We start from the raw sequence: 16,901 nt of genomic DNA, 5'->3' as shown, positions 1-16,901 counted from the left end.
CTGAGCTCAAAAACTCATTACTTGTGTGACCCTGAGCAAATCATTCACCCCTGATTGTCTTAAAAAAAAAAAAAAAAAAAAGGCCTGGATAGATTTGATCTAGAAAATAGATTTAATGGGGGACATGGCAGTTGCATTGAATGATATGAAGGGTTATCATGTGGTAGAGAAATCAAATTGGGCATATTGTGTTTCTTAGACCCAGAAGACAGAAGAAGGAGCAATAAAAAAGTGGATTTGGGCTTGTGGCTATATGAAGAATTTCCTGATGAATCAACATCATAGTGTGGCTATAAAGATTAAATGAAGAGAAATAAGGACTGGCCCTATGGTATCATATACAGAACTTTCAAGTGAGTAAATTCCCTTTCCCAATATAGGACAATTGAGCTTTGCAATATAAATTAAGCCTTCTTTGCAATTTATATTATTCAATAGTTACCTAGGACACTGTGACTTTCCCAGCATCTCTCAGCATCACCCAGCCAGTGTGTCAGAGGCAAGTTTGACTTTAAGCTTTCTCAGCTTCAAAGCCATCATCTAGCCATCACACCATACTACCTCTGTAGGTGAAGATATTTAAAATCATAACACACTGTGTTGTGCCACAGTTCTCTTTTAATGTCCTGACCCAATTTCCCTAATTGTCCTATTCAGTTACTCTGCCTCAGGTTATAACCATTCCTTCTTAATGTCTGATAGACTAAAAGTCTCATATCTTAGACTTTAGGCTATACTTATTCCCTCTTAATGTTTAATGGGATAAAGATCTTTATCCATTTTAGACATCATTAGAATATCAGGAGCCTCTCCAGTACCTCCCATTATGTCATCCTAGGTATCTCCCCCTATTAGGTCATCCCCATCCAGGTACCTCCCCCATTATGTCATTGTTCTTGTTACCCTATAAAAGAATCTTGTATCTGACATTCATGGCTGGATTCTTTGAGACAATAGTCTCATTCAGCCTTGAGACCAAATCATGGATCCATTTGGTCCCAGTAAATTTCTCCATTAAATAAATTATTAAATTGTTCTTTAATCTCTATCTTGCTCAGTTTCTTTGACATTACAATTGTAATTATACTTTGCTGTAATAAAGATATATTCAGTAAATGAATTAAAATGTATTTAATTCCTGTCTTGTTTCAAGCACTAAGGTAGGAGAAAAGGTTACAAAGATAAAAAATAATGTAGACGCCACCCTAGAAGATGTTACTTTTCTTTTAGACACAGAATTTTGTTTTGTAGAGATGATTGGCATCAATATTTCAATCATTTAGTTATTCTGTAAACATTTATTAAGTTCCAACTATGGGCCAAGTAATGAGCATATGTACACACATACACACACACACACACACACACACACACACACACACATTGTTACCATGGTTACCATGTAGGGCTATATCCATATTTATATGCGCACCCACACTAAATTGTAAATAATCAACAAAGGGTAGACAAGAGTATTAATACAAACTAGGATTCACTTCCTATAAAAGGTAGAATTTTAACTGAGAATTGAAGAAAGCCAAAGAAGGTAGAATGTAAAGCTGAAGTGGAAGAATTTTTCAAGTTTGTGTCCAATCAGACCAATAGTGGTCTTTCACTTTCAATGGTAAGGCATCTTCCATATAGTTGGTGGGCCACATAAGACTAATGGTTGTTCAGAGCATAACTTGACCTAGATAATAATAGAATTGATGAATATTCATCAAAATAAATATAACACAATAAATCAAAAATAATATTGTATTTTAAAATTAAACAAATATATAGTACACAGAGATAATAAAGTATGGATTAAGGCTCCCATTTCTATTGTTTTGATTTGAATTTGACATCACTGTCTCACAGGACCTAGAGGTGCTGTTGGTTCATTAGCACATTAAGATATTCATTTGCTCTTTTTAATTTTATAGCAGAAATACCTCAGATAAATACAATCTGTTTACTTTATGGACAACAATCACATAGACTCAATTATTAATAGATCATCCTTTTAAAATTGTAAGGGGACATCAAGTCCTGTATCTGGTCTAACTTCCTAATTTTGCAGATGAAAGCACTGAGACCCAGATATGTGAGGTGCCTTGCTAAAGTCACATAGACGATAAGTAGAAAAGCCTTAATTTGAACCCAGTTTATCTTAATTAAAATCTAGTACATTCTCCACTATACCAAATATGATAAGACGCAACATGTTAGAGCTAGAAAGGGGTCTTATAAGTAAATTATTTTAAGCTTAAGCTCCTTATTTTTCAAATGAAGAAACTGAGCTTCACATAGGAGAAGTGACAGGTTTAACATATTAGCTATTGCTCACCAGTTAGTTTCTTTGACAGAATAAAATGAGAAGTGAGTCTCTTGATATTTAGTCCCATGCTCTCAAATTTTGTCTCCTTATTGACACACTTCAGTAATAGAATAAGAGCAAGAGGAAAAGGAAAGTTAACAGGAAAGAAGGTTATGAAACTTATTATCATAAGAAAACATCTTCAGTGAAATGGTCCTTCAAAAGTTAACAATTGTTGCCTGAAGCTCTGTCTTTTTTTTTTTTTTCAGCTCAGCTGAGCAACCTTGTTCAATTCTAATGGTTCACTAAATTACACCTGCAGCTGAGTGCATTTTGCCTTGACTGATTTTTCAAAATGGAGTTTAAGAGAATGTCTTTGTCTGTGTAATGTGCTCAAAAGTACATTATTATACCAGCTTTTCAACTGATAAAAAGTCCTAAATAAAGGACAAAGAACAAAAAATGAAGCCATACAGGTAACTGGAAGGGAACTTGTACTTTAGGGACTTAAAATTGCAAAGTTGGAATATGACAAATGTGGATGGAATGGAACAAAAGACAGCCTAACAGAGGGTAAGAATAAGTATTCTTTGAGTCCTTAGATGAGAAAACTTGTTTTCCCTCAAAAGACTCAGGTCCTGAAGTCAGTCACATTCATCTTCAGATGAATTGAGGGACTAATTTCCAAGTCAATAATGTATGGTGATTATCCCCCAGCCAAGATCTCCAAGTGAATTGAAGATGGGGATTAGTTTAGGAGAGTTTCCTGAGGTCAAGTAAAAGGAGTATAGGGAGGAGTTATCAGGAGATTCAGTGTTTTCTAACCCAGCCCTCCACACATACAGAAATCAGGGGATCACAGAGTCCTTATTATATCACAATGATCTCTTGATTCTATTCATTTCACTTAGCATCAGTTCATGTAAGTCTCTCCAGGCATATCTAAAATCATCCTGCTTATCATTTCCTGTAGAACAATAATATTCCAGTACATTTATATAACAAAACTAATTCAACTATTCCCCAAGTGATGGACATTCACTCAGTTTCCAGTTTCTTGGCTCTACAAAAAGGGCTGCCACAAGCATTTTTGCACATGTGAGTATGAGTAAAATTCCTAAAGAAGGCTGGGGGTAATTATAGTATGAATTGGTCTTTTATAGGGGAAATATAACTTTGGGAGTTCTCATTCTAATTTGCCGCTTTTATTGGCTATAGTAAAGTGTGAATTCAGAATGATTTTGTCAATCCAAGGAATTCACAAGAGACAAAAGTTCTACTTTAAGATTAAAAGGCTCACTTAAGGTTTAGATAATCCTATCAGTTCTCCTTCCTACTTAGTGGGCTGTAAAATTCAGGTTTTTCTCCCATAGTGCTATTACCTGCTGTCAAGGACCTACCTAAATCAAGGACATGCCCAATTATGGGAAATCTGGGTTTTTCTCCATCCTCATCATATATATCCATCCCTTTTGCTTCCCTAGTGAAAGGTCTTTGAGAAGAGAGACTTTCTGTGTCTCTCTGTCTCTGTTTCTGTGTTTGTCTCTCCATTTCTCTCTTTCTTTCTCTCTCTCTAAATCTCTCTGTGTGTCTCTGTCTCTGTTTTTGTCTCTGTCTCTCTCTCTCTCACTCTGTGCCTTCTTTCTCTTGGCTTTCCACTCCCAGAGACATGAACAGTATTAAGCACATAGTAGGCATTTTATTAAAGCTTGGTGATTGCTTGATTATTATTTCTATGGAAATTACTACTTTCTTTTGAATGGGAACTATAAATTATTTTCTGTTTTGTTCCTACTAAGAATTTTTATTTTAACTTTTCACAAAAGATCAGGAAAATGTGGTTCATGAGTCATATTTAATTAACTAGTATTTAAATCCTGATTGTGAAGGGCTTGATCTAAGTGTGGGATATAGGCAAGATTGTTACCATATAGGGCTACAGACTTATGAGTGCACTGAAAGATATGACCTAAACTATCTTCAAATTTAGCTGTTAAAATAGGACTTATCTTAAGATTTCTTCCTCTATTGAAGTGGAAAAATCATGTAGAACTTAAGGAATCATGAGGTTTATATGTAAGTAGTCCCTTTTCAGTTAAAAATATGGGTCATTTAAAAATATTTACCTTTCTCTTCTCTTAAAATATTCTACCATTAATTCCTGATTTGGAAAATAGTCTTATAATTAAACTTCAGAGGTCAGTACTATATAATGTAAGAAAAAAAAAAAAAACCTTAGGAAAAAATGTTTGATATTAAAGACTTAGCTGTATAAATTTAAGAAAATCTTGGAATAGGGAAGTCTTTTTTTTTTTTTTTTTGTACTCAATTTCCTTGTTAACACATAGAGTTACAATTAGGAATTAAAGCAGAATGTAGTATGCTTCATCAGGGTAAAAAACAATCTTTCAAAGTAAAAAGTAAAAAATAAAAGAAATAAACAGGGATGCAACATTTTGCTAAAAGTTTTCACAGATAATTAATTAAAATAATGCCTGAACATATATGCAACAAATATCATAACATCTGATTTCTTAAAATAAAATAAAAATTCTCAAAATTAATTAAAAATTAAATTGGTTAAAAGTAGCAATATGCAATAGAACTAAAATCAAACCAAAAAAATAAACAACAAGAACAAAAAAAGTTAAGGAAATAAATAGAATTTTAGAAAAACTTACCTGTAATAAACCTCTGGAGATTAATTTGGAATAGAAATAAATAGACCTATTTTTCAACTATACAGGGTATTTTCACAAAAATTAACCATATATTATATATAAAAATCTCACAAATACATAAAGATAAAAATTGTTAAATGTATTTTTTCTGATCATGATGTAATAAAAATAATATTCAATAGAGGTTCTGTGAAGTAGAGATTAAAAACTAATTGGAAATTAAATAATCTAATCCTGAAAATGAATGAAAGCTTAAATAAAACAAACAAAAACAGGAAAAAAAATAAAACATGGGGCTTTTTCTTTATATAAATACAATAAAAAGATGTCACTACTTACTTTTTTTAATTTAAAAGAAAATGTCCAGCATCAAAAATGAAAAGGGAAACTGGTCAAAAATGATGTAATAAAAGTAATTAGGTTATATTTTGTCAATAATAATATACCAATAAAACTAACATTTTTTTAAAAGAAAGAATATTTTCAAAAATATACAAATCTGATTTAACATCTTAAATTAATTAGACAGACTAAGATGATTTGAAAAATGTTAAATGCTCATAAGAATGTGGAAAAATAGCTACACTGATTCATTGTTGGTGGAGTTGTAAACTAGTACAATCATTCTAAAAATGAATTTGGAATCATAGTCATAAAGCTATTAAACTGCATATTCCCTTTTACTCAATAATACCCCTTCTATATTGGACCTTGAAAGAGAAATTAGAAAATTTATTTTTACCAAACAGAAAACAAAGAAAGAAGAAGGAAAAAATTATATGTAGAAATATGTTTATAGTAGCTTGTTTATGGTTTCAATACAAGGAATTGAATACCCATCAATTCAGAAATGGTTGACCAAATTATATTATTTGAATATAGTGGAATAGTATTTTATTGTTAGAAATGGTGAAAAACCTGGAAAGAGATATATAAGTTGAAAAGTCATATGTAAAGAAAACCAACTGGAAAAACTGTGATTGATTACTCAATCACAATTCCAAAGAACTCATGCAAAAATGTGGTATTTACTTCCAAAAAAAGAACTGATGACCTTAGAGTTGAGATTGAAGCATTTTTTCTTTCTTTTTTTTGTTGCATTTTATCTCAGAAAATGACTATGAAGAAATTCATTTTGCAAAGTTATACATATTTTAATGGGTCTTGCATTTCTTGCTTTTTTTTTTTTTGTTTGTTTATAGACAAGGAGGAAGAAGAGGATTTTTAGTTGAAAAATAAAATTTAAGTTTAAAAAATGATTCCCTAATGTCTCTTTCAAGACTCAATTCATTCCTTGCTTATTTCTACCTATTAGCCTTTCCAGTTCCCAAGCTAGAACCAATAATTTGCTTTGCACCAAAGAATAATCTTTTATTTATTTTCTATTTGATTATAGAAATATATGTGCATATGTATCCTTCAATCAAACAGAAATCCCTTGAAGGTATGATCTTTTACTTTTTGATCTTTCTATCCCTAACATTTAGCATATTGTCAGGTATACAAGTAGTACTAAATAAATAGCTGTTGACTCATTGAGGGACTGGTATATTTGAGTCAAATGCAAATCATTAGATAGGAAACCAATCTTCTTTGCTAATGCCTCACTCGTTCTCAGCTAAGAGAATAACCAAAGAAAACTCCTCCATTTGGAACTCCAGGAAGGTGTGATGTTAAACATTGCATTCAGTATTTTTTTTTTATTTTTAATTTTTTAAATTTTAAAATCAATCTGTATGGATTTAATTGGTCAATAAAATTTTTCAGTGTTTACTAGTGTTGTGCCACAGTTCCCTTTTAATGTCCTGACCCAGTTTCCCTAATTGTCCTTACTCTGCCTCAGGTTATAACCCTCCCCTCTTAATCATTAGAATGTTTGATAGGATAAAGGTCATAATATCTTAAACATCATTAGAATATCAGGAGCCTCTCCCCATCTCAGGTACCTCCCTCCATTATGTCATCCCAGATGTCTCCCCCCATTAGGTCATCATTCTTGTTATCCTATAAAAGAATCTTTGTATGTAACATTCATTACTAGATTCTTGGAGATGATAGTCTCATTCAGTCTTGGGACCAAACCATGGATCCATTTGGTCCCAGTAAATCTCTTCCTTTAAAATAAAATAACTCTCTAATTTCTATCTTGCCTTAGTTTCTCTGGCATTACACTAGACACTAAGGCATTAAACATTTTTATTATTCAACCTTATTTTCTCCATTTTTAGAGAATGTGTTTTTTTTTTTTAGAAAAGACTATAATCAAAAGGCTAACTAGGAATAACCAAAATAGTTTTTTGCAAGTATCTAGGTTGTCTAGTTGACAGAGCTCCAGAAGCATAGTTTAGAAGACCTAAATTCAAAACAAGCTTCAGTTTTTTTTTTTTTTTAATTGACATGATTCTGGGCAAGTAACAACCTCTGTTTGCCTTAATTTCCTCATTGAAGACAATAATAACACCTATACCTCAGGATTATTGTGAGAATCAAGTGGCATATTTATAAAGAACTTTGCAAATCTTAAAGAATTGAATAAATATTAGTTATTTTTATTATTACTAGTGAATTTTAATAGCATCTTCGTAGTAATTTTTGTTTTTAAATTATATGAGAGTTATCTGCTTCATTTTTCTTCCAGATAATTACATGGGTCATGTTCTTCCAAGATTCAAGAATAAGAACAAAAGTGAGATCAGATCACATTAATTCAGTTCAATATTTCTGCAACTTTTTCTGCTTAACCTCGTGTCACTTGAGACAAACTTTCAACTTACTATTAAGAGGTGAGATAGAATACTGGGTAGAGGTAAAGTGAGAAAATGAATCAATCATTTTGTAGGAAAATGTGCAAAGGAGAATATACTGTTCTACATTTTCTTTCCTCTTCCTACTTTTAACTATAAACAAAGAAATATATTTATAATTGGCTAAATTCGCAAATCTGCTAGTCATATCTATATTATATTCCATTAATACATAGAAAATCTTTGCTATTACTAATGTCCTGCAATATAACAATATAATTTAGAAATTGTTCATCTACTTTTGTGAAAATTAAGTGAAAATTCTCAATAGAAAGTTAACTAGAAAATGTTTCCATTAAAATTTTGAAGAAATCAACACCTTTAGATGTAAAAGATAGTACACATTTATATAGCCAATAAACATCAGTGTATATATAGCAAAAAAAATGGTCAGAGTCTCTTTATTTCAGAGATACCATATATCCCAGCTCTTAATTTCTAAATCTCTATATTCATCTGAGTATAATTCCAAAAACAAGAAGCAAAATGACTGCTGAATCATGAAAACTATAAAAGTGGGGAAAATGTATTTTCTTCATTTTATCTTATTCTTACATTTTCTTTATCATGTTTTCCTTTCAAAGTTGCAATGTTGCTAAAGCTTTTTTAAATTGCATAATCTTCATTTTTTTTTTCTCTTCCTACTTTCATTTTTTTTTTTTTTTATTTAATAGCCTTTTATTTACAGGATATATACATGGGTAACTTTACAGCATTAACAATTGCCAAACCTCTTGTTCCAATTTTTCACCTCTTACCCCTACCCTCCCTAAATGGCAGGATGACCAGTAGATGTTAAATATATTAAAATATAACTTAGATACACAATAAGTATACATGACCAAAACATTATTTTGCTGTACAAAAAGAATCAGACTCTGAATTATTGTACAATTAGCTTGTGAAGGAAATCAAAAATGCATGTGTGCATAAATATAGGGATTGGGAATTCAATGTAATGGTTTTTAGTCATCTCCCAGAGTTCTTTTTCTGGGTATAGCTAGTTCAGTTCATTACTGCTCCATTAGAAATGATTTGGTTGATCATAATCTTCATTGATAAAGAAAAATGTTCTAGAATCTACAATTAAGCATTAATTAAGCTTTTAATTATTTAAGCACAATTAAGTAGATTGGTAGATAGATAGATATAGATAAATGACAGATAGATAGACAGACAGTCATCCTGCCATCTGGGGAAGGACATAGGGGGAAGGAGGGGAAAAATTGGAATAAGAGATTTGGCAACTGTCCATGCTGTAAAGTTACCCATACATATAATCTGTAAATAAAAGGCTATTAAAATAAAAAAAAAAGATAGACAGACAGTTCTGACTTCCAATATTAAGAGAAAAACTAAGCAAGAACCTAATGTGAATTTATTGAAAAATTAAGTTATTAATAATATAGCCTAATTAATTGAAGAGAATATGAATATGTACCAATAGAATCATGACCCCAAAAAAGAATAAAAGAATTTTATTTACTAAGGAAGGATAGTAGACTAATTCACTTCATATTTATCACAAGAGGAGCTAATACTAATCCACTGCTACTCCAGCAAAATAGTGCATGGTTAACCTCATTATGTATAATATTTGATTAACAAGAATATTATATGCCAATATTCTAGTGAAATGAAGTTTCATAGTACAAAATTTAATGTCAAGGGTGAACTAATCACTTAATTCTTTGATTACACTAATTTTATAGTTTCTTTTTCAAAAGACACAAATCCAGTCCTCATTCATTGTCAGAGTTTGAGATGTTAGGCAGTGGGGGTAGTCTTTTAATATGTTCTGTGTGGGTTGAGAGTTTTTAAATAGTACTGTACTATTATATGCAATGTCAATTTCTTTGAAAGGTTATAAATATCTCAAAGTAACTAGCACAATGATCTGTCAATGCTTAAAGGCCCATCACTAAAAAGGGGTAAAACTTACATACTTATATTTGTGGCAATCAGATCAATTCACTCATGTCTTCCTGCCTATTTGATGGCTCTTTCTTCACCTGATGGACAGCACTGAAATAGGAATGAGTAATTTTGAGAAGCCCTGATATATTCAGTACTTGGATTTTTATAGGCTTCTCCCCCCCAACAATGACTTCTATGCCAGAGAATTTTTAGAATCAGAACTTCTGAATCTCCTTCTAGCATCAATTACAATATTAAAGTTCCATCTCCAAATATTTTGCATGGCAACAGTTACTAAGAAAAATCTGTAGTCTAAAAAACCAAATTGGAGGCATTCAAGTTTCCTTCAGTGTTTCTAGCACCTGATCATGACTAATTATACACACATGGCCAATTGCTGCCACTGCAAGGATATTTTGATAACAGAAAAGTGGACTCAACTCACTATCCAAATCTGTGCTCCTTGTGATAACTGCATTCTTGAGAAATCATAAAAGGAAAAGTATAAATCTTCTTGCTTTTTAAAACTAAAATCTAATGTACATTACTTCTTCAGAATAGTATCAAAGGCATCATCTTCCTCATGGTAGCAATTAGTCAGAAGCTTGCCTCAGTTCTTCCTCAAACCCACTAAATGTTTTTTCAATAATAACTGCAAACCAGTTCCAGAGCTACAGAACCCATAATTGAAAAGGTCATCAAGAAAAAGCCTGTTGAACAGCTCAGTCCAACAAATGCTGTACTAGCTCAGACTGGACCCCAGCAAACAAGAATCATATCTTGGGGGTTTCTGAACTCAATGGCAGCAGCATGATTTCCAGACTTCTTAACTCACAGATGATAAAAAGCTTCAACACTGGGTCAGAAGATTTGCAGGGATGCCTTTGCTGGCACCAGAAGTAGAACTTACTTACATTACATATGCTTGAATCTGAGTCCCAACTGTGGGTCTTAGTCACAATGCATAGAGGAGAAACACTAGCACAACAGAGATTTTGCCAAAAACAGAATTACAGGAGGGAAAAGAAGGCTGAGAGTCACTCACAAACCATTGAACACTACAAAAGAATATTAATACATGTCTTCCTAGATCATACCACTCTGGAAGAGTCCAAAAATGTATAGGTCCCAAGAATTACATCTGAAAACAGTTGCACAAAAACAAAAATTGGAAATGTCCTTCCATTCATAAAGTAGATCACTACTTTAACAGAATTAATGATCATGATATAGACTGGGGAAAAGAGCTAACAGGAGAAAAATAATTCTGGCTGTAGAAAGATGTTATAATGACAAGGAAGATCAAAACATACTCCAAAGAAGACGAAGTCAAAATTTCTGCCTCCAAGCCCTTAAAATATGAATTGGCCTCAAACCATGGTAGAGCTCAAAAAGGATTTCAAGAATCAGGTAAGGGAGGTAGAGGAAAAAATTGGAATAAAAATAAAAGTGATGAAAAAAAAAATCTTGAAAAAAGTCAATGGCTTGGTAAAGAAAGCTCAGAAATAAACCAAAAACAACTTTAAAAACAAATAAGCAAAATTGTTTTAAAAAAGAGGCATTTAAAATCATGGAAGACAAGATCTCCTTAAAAAGTAGAAAAAGATGTACAAAAGCTACCTGAAGAAAATAACTCTTTAGATGTTAGAATTAGGCAAATCCAAGTTAATATTTTTATGAGAAATCAAGAAACAATCAAATAAAATTAAAAAAATGAAAACAAAAGACAATATAAAATATTTCATTGAAAAAAACAACTGACCTGGAAAATAGATCCAGGAAAAATAAATTTTAAAATATTGAATTGCCTGAAAGTCACAATAAAAAGAAAGAGCCTAACATCATCTTTCAGGAGATTATTAAGGAAAATTGCTCTGATATTCTAGAACCAGGATAAAATAGAAATTGAAAGAATCCACAAATCAGAGATACCAATATGAAAACTCCCAGGATTATCAGCCAAATCCAGAATAAATAGATCTAGGAGAAAATTCAGGAAACGGCCAAAGGGAAACAATTCAACTATTATGGAACTACTGAACTACTGACTACTTGATCACACATGTCAGATCAGTTAATAATGACAGAATATTAAAATGATAATTGTTAACAAAAATGTGGTAAAATTAACACTTTAACACACCAGTAGTAAAGTTGGATATAGATTCACCCATTTTGAAAACAATTTGAAATTATGACCAAAGGACAACAAATCATACATACCCTTTGAACAATTAATACCATTATGAGACCTGTATCCCAAAGGAAAAAAATACAAAAAGGAAAAAATAAGGCCTAACTATACAAAATATATTTATAGCAGCTACTTTAGTGGTGGCAAAGATTTGGAAACTGAAGGGATATCCACCAATTGAGAAATGACTGGACAAATTGTTTTATAGGATTATGATAGAATATTATTGTGCTTTAAGAAATAATGATCAAGGGGCAGCTGGGTGGCACAGTGGATAGAGCTTAAGCCCTGAAGTCAGAAGGCCTGAGTTCAAATCTAATCTCAGAAATTTAACACTTCCTAGCTATGTGACCCTGAGCAAGTCACTTAACCCCAATTGTCTCAGCAAAGAAAAAAAAAAAGAAAGAATGATCAAGATGGCCTCAGAAAAACATGGACAAAACATGAACTGAGCAGAACCAGGAGAACACTACACAACAAAAGTAATACGGTATGATATCCTAATATGAATAACCTAGCTATTCTCATTAATATAATGATCTAATACAATCTAATACATCAAAAGTAGAACTTATGATGAAAGATAATAGCCATCTTCAGAGAAATAACTCCATAGAGCCCAAATGCAGATCAGAGATGCCTTTTTCTTTATTTTAATCTTTTTGGTTTTATTTGTGTTTTCTTTTACAGAATGATATATATGGATATATATTTTGGAAGACTACACATGTATTACATATTAAATTACTTCCCATCTCAATGTATGGGATGGGGAAAGTGAGGAAGAGAATTTGAAACTCAAAAATTAGGGAAAAATGGAATATTAAAATTGTTTTTGCAAGTAACTGAGAAATAATAAAATATTACATGAGATTCAATTTAAAAAAGATGAATGCCACATAAAAGGAAAATCTAATAAATTCAATATGAATTCTCTAGACAATATTTAAAGGGACTTAAGAAAAAAATAAGATGGGATATAAAAGTAGAAATCAATTTCCATTCAATTGGATTCACAATCACATGACTGAGGCTGTAAGATAATAGATGCTAGACCTACATAGAGAAAGGAGAATATTCATACTTATATATCAGAAAAAATGTGGTATAATGCACAAAGAGCTAGCCTTTTTAAAAGGAAGGCATGAGTTTAAATTTTTTTAAAGCTATACTTAACAGAATACAAAATTAAAAAAAATAAAAAAGAAATACAGAAAATGAAAATTAAAAAACAAACAAACAAATATTGTCATGCACCCAGCAGAACATCGGGAGGGTTCATAATATATAACAATAAATTTCCATTTAAATAAAGCATTTTAATTATAAATTATATTCATGAGTGTTCATCTTTCCTTTGTTTTCTTGTAGGTTATTCTTTTATTCTCTGCTGTGCAGATTGTGTTTACATCTTTTACCCCCCCCCCCAACCTCTTCCAAGCAGGCTACAATTAAATACATATGCACACATATGCATATAGACATATAGACATATATGTGCATATATATTCACACCCATCTACATAATCACATATATATTATGGATATATATATAGATATAGATATAAATGTATTAGATATATATATATATATATCTAATATTTAATACTTATCTTTAGTTGGCAGTAATTTGGGGAGGGGGAATATTATACTTATTCTTTTTACCAGCCCAGAGCTTAGCAAAGTAAGTCCTTAATGAACGCTCATTAAACTCAAAACTTAGAGACAACTTTTTTCATAGCTAAGTTAAATAAGTCAATTTTACTTTGATCACTTGTTAACAATTTCTAAGTTTCACTTTTTGGGTTATTGTTGTGTATCTCAATATTAAGCCTGAAAATCAGTCTGAGGGGCAGAACCAACAGGGTAGAGAGAAGCAATGCAGATACCTGAGATCTCCTCAGTTGCCCTTAAGGAAAAAAAAAATCAAATCAAATCTCTTAAAATGAGCTGGAGTGACAAAATCCACAAAAAGAAGGAATGAAAAAAATATATTTCCAGCCTAAGATAACTTAGAAGTATTTCAAGAAAAGTCTGTCTCACTTTGATAAAAGGGGAGCACAGATCAGGGCAGAGAATATTAAGCACATCAGCCAGAGGCCCTGCACCACAGCATAGATAAGCAATGGAGACTATGCAGTTCTGACTCATTAGGCCAGTGAGACAGCAGGCTAGTTAAAAGGCCTCTAGCCTCAATGTGACAGATAAACTGTCAGCCTCCAAACCCAGGACATAATAGATACAACAAGGCCAGGCCACCATGGCACAATGGACATGCTATCAGTCATAGAAGACCCTACATACAAAGTCATGGACCAGACCCAGACCCCCAGTCCATAAAACTTGGGACAGTGCCCTGTGTACTTCAGGAACTGAACTCAACTTTTAAAAGTGAGCAAAAAACAGGAGTTCTACTATGGGAAGCTGATATGGTGAGAGGGAAGATAAGCTTAAAGGATGACAACAATGTGAAAGTGTTTATATGTGAAGGCTGAAAGGGAAATATGTATTGGTTTCAAGCTCCATAAGTCCTTTTGGAAGACCTAAAAAAGGATTTTAAAAATCAGATAGGAGAAATAAAAGGAAAATTGGAGAAAGAAATGAGAGTTATGCAAGAGAACTATTTTTTAAAATTGTTAACTTAGCAATTTGGAAAGGGGAATGCAAAATTGAGTGGAGAAATGAACTCCTTAAAAATGGAATTGACCAAATGAAAAAGAAGGTACAAAAACTAACCAAAGGAAAAAAAAAATTCTTTAAAAATGAGATTCAGGAAAATGGAAGCTAATGATTCTGTGAAATATCAAGGAACAATAAATAAAAAAAAAAGATTATTAAATAACAGAATAGAAGAAAATATAAAATGTCTCAATAGAAAAACAAATGACCTGGGAAATCAGTCTAGGAGAAATAATTTAGGGATTATTGAACTACATGAAATTCATGACCAAAAAAGAGCCTGGACAGCATTTTTTTTTTAAAAGAAATCAGCAAGAATGATAGCTTACAACTAGAAAGCAAAATAGTCATTGAAAGAAGAGATCCCAAAATGAAAGATTCAAGAAAGCTTCAAGAAATTGTAGCTAAATTTGAGAACTATCAGAGCAAGGAGAAAATACTACAAGCATCCAGGAAGAAACAATTCAAATATCAAGGAGTCACAGTCAACATTACACAGAAATTAGCAACTTTTGTATTAAAGGAAAGAAAGACTTTGAATATAATATTGCAGCAGGAAAAAGAGTTTGGATTACAACCATTAACCAACTACTCAGCAAAATTAAGCATAATCTTTCTGGAGGAAAACTTGACATTCATCAAAATATAGGAATTTCAAATTTCCACGATGAAAAAACCAGAGCTGAATAGAAAATTTGATCTTCAAGTACAACACTCAAGAGAATCATAAAAAGGTAAATAGGAAAGGAAGAAATGGGTATTTAATGAGGTTAAATACATGGGAAGGTGTTACTTGTATTCTTAAAATTTTCTTTTCTATTAGGACAGTTAGAAGGAGTTTACAAAGATAGAGTTAACTTTGTTGTAATGATAAAAATAATTAAGGGGTGAAAAAAATACTTCTACTGAGAGAGGAGGAAAGGAAGATACAAAATGGGGTTAAATTATATTACATGAAGAATTATAAGAGACCTATTATAATAAAGGGAAAGAAAAGAGAGAGGGAGACTTGCTTGAACCATATTCTCATCATATTTGATGCAAAGAATGAATAACATACTCACTCAACTGGGCAGAGAAATCTGTCTTTCACTATGGGAATTAAGAGGGGGAAAAGGGAAAAAAAAAAGAAGGGCTGAAAGGAGGGAAGATAGAAGGAAGTGGTGGTCAGAAGCAAAACACTGGGGAGGAAGGATAGATTGAAAAGAAAAGTATTAAAAGTGAAACAATAAAATTGAGGGAAATATACAAAGAAAGAGAGAGACAGAGAGACAGAGAGACAGAGACAGAGACAGAGACAGAGACAGAGACAGAAAGAGACAGAAATATTGAGGGGATGAAAAAAATTGAGAGGATGAGAAAAATACACAATCAGTAACCATAACTGTGTATGTGAATGGGATGAGCTTTCCTATTAAATGAAAGTGAGTAAGAAGAATGGATTAAAAACCAGAATCCTATACTATGTTGTTTACAAGAAACACATTTAAAACAGAGAGATATTGTTTCACAAGAAACAAATTTAAAGCAGAGAGATACACATAGAGTAAAGCTGAAGAGCTAGGGCAAAATATATTATGAATCAGCTGAAGCTAAAAAAAAAAAATACCTAATTGAAAAAAATAAGGAAGGAAACTACAGCTAGCTAATAGGTACCAAAGACAATGAAGAAATATCAATAATAAACATAGATATAAAACAAAAGATATAGCATTCAAGCTCTTTTTAATAGCTTATTATTGACAGAACTTATGCATGGGTAATTTTTTACAATATTGTCCCTTGCACTCACTTCTGTTCCAACTTTCCCCTTCCCTCCATCCACCTTCCCTACTACCTATCATCCACCCCCTTTCCTAGATGACAGGCAATCTCATACATATCAAACATGTTAAAGTATATCTTAGATATAATATATGTGTGCAGATCTATACAGTTCTCTTGTTGTAACAAGAAAAAATGGATTCAGAAGGTAAAAATAACCTGGGAAGAAAAACAAAAATGCAAATAGTCCACATTCATTTCCTAGTGTTCGTTCTCTGGGTATAGCAGATTCTGTCCAGCATTGATCAATTGGAACTAAATTGGATCTTCTCTTTGTCAAAGATAGCCACTAACATCAGAATACATCCTTATACAGTATTGTTTTTGAAGTGTATAATGATCTCCTGGTTCCGCTCATTTCACTTAGCATCATTTCATGTAAGTCTCTCCAAATCCCTTTGTATTCATCTTGCTGGTCATTTCTTACAGAATAATAATATTCCATAACATTCATAGACTACAATTTACCCAACCATTCTCCAGTTGCTGGGCATCCATTC

This window comes from Sarcophilus harrisii, chromosome 2 (genome assembly GCF_902635505.1).
Source record: "Sarcophilus harrisii chromosome 2, mSarHar1.11, whole genome shotgun sequence".
In the NCBI taxonomy this organism is placed as follows: domain Eukaryota; kingdom Metazoa; phylum Chordata; class Mammalia; order Dasyuromorphia; family Dasyuridae; genus Sarcophilus; species Sarcophilus harrisii.
The sequence above is the reverse complement of the archived record's forward strand: the minus strand, read 5'-3'. Positions refer to the sequence as shown.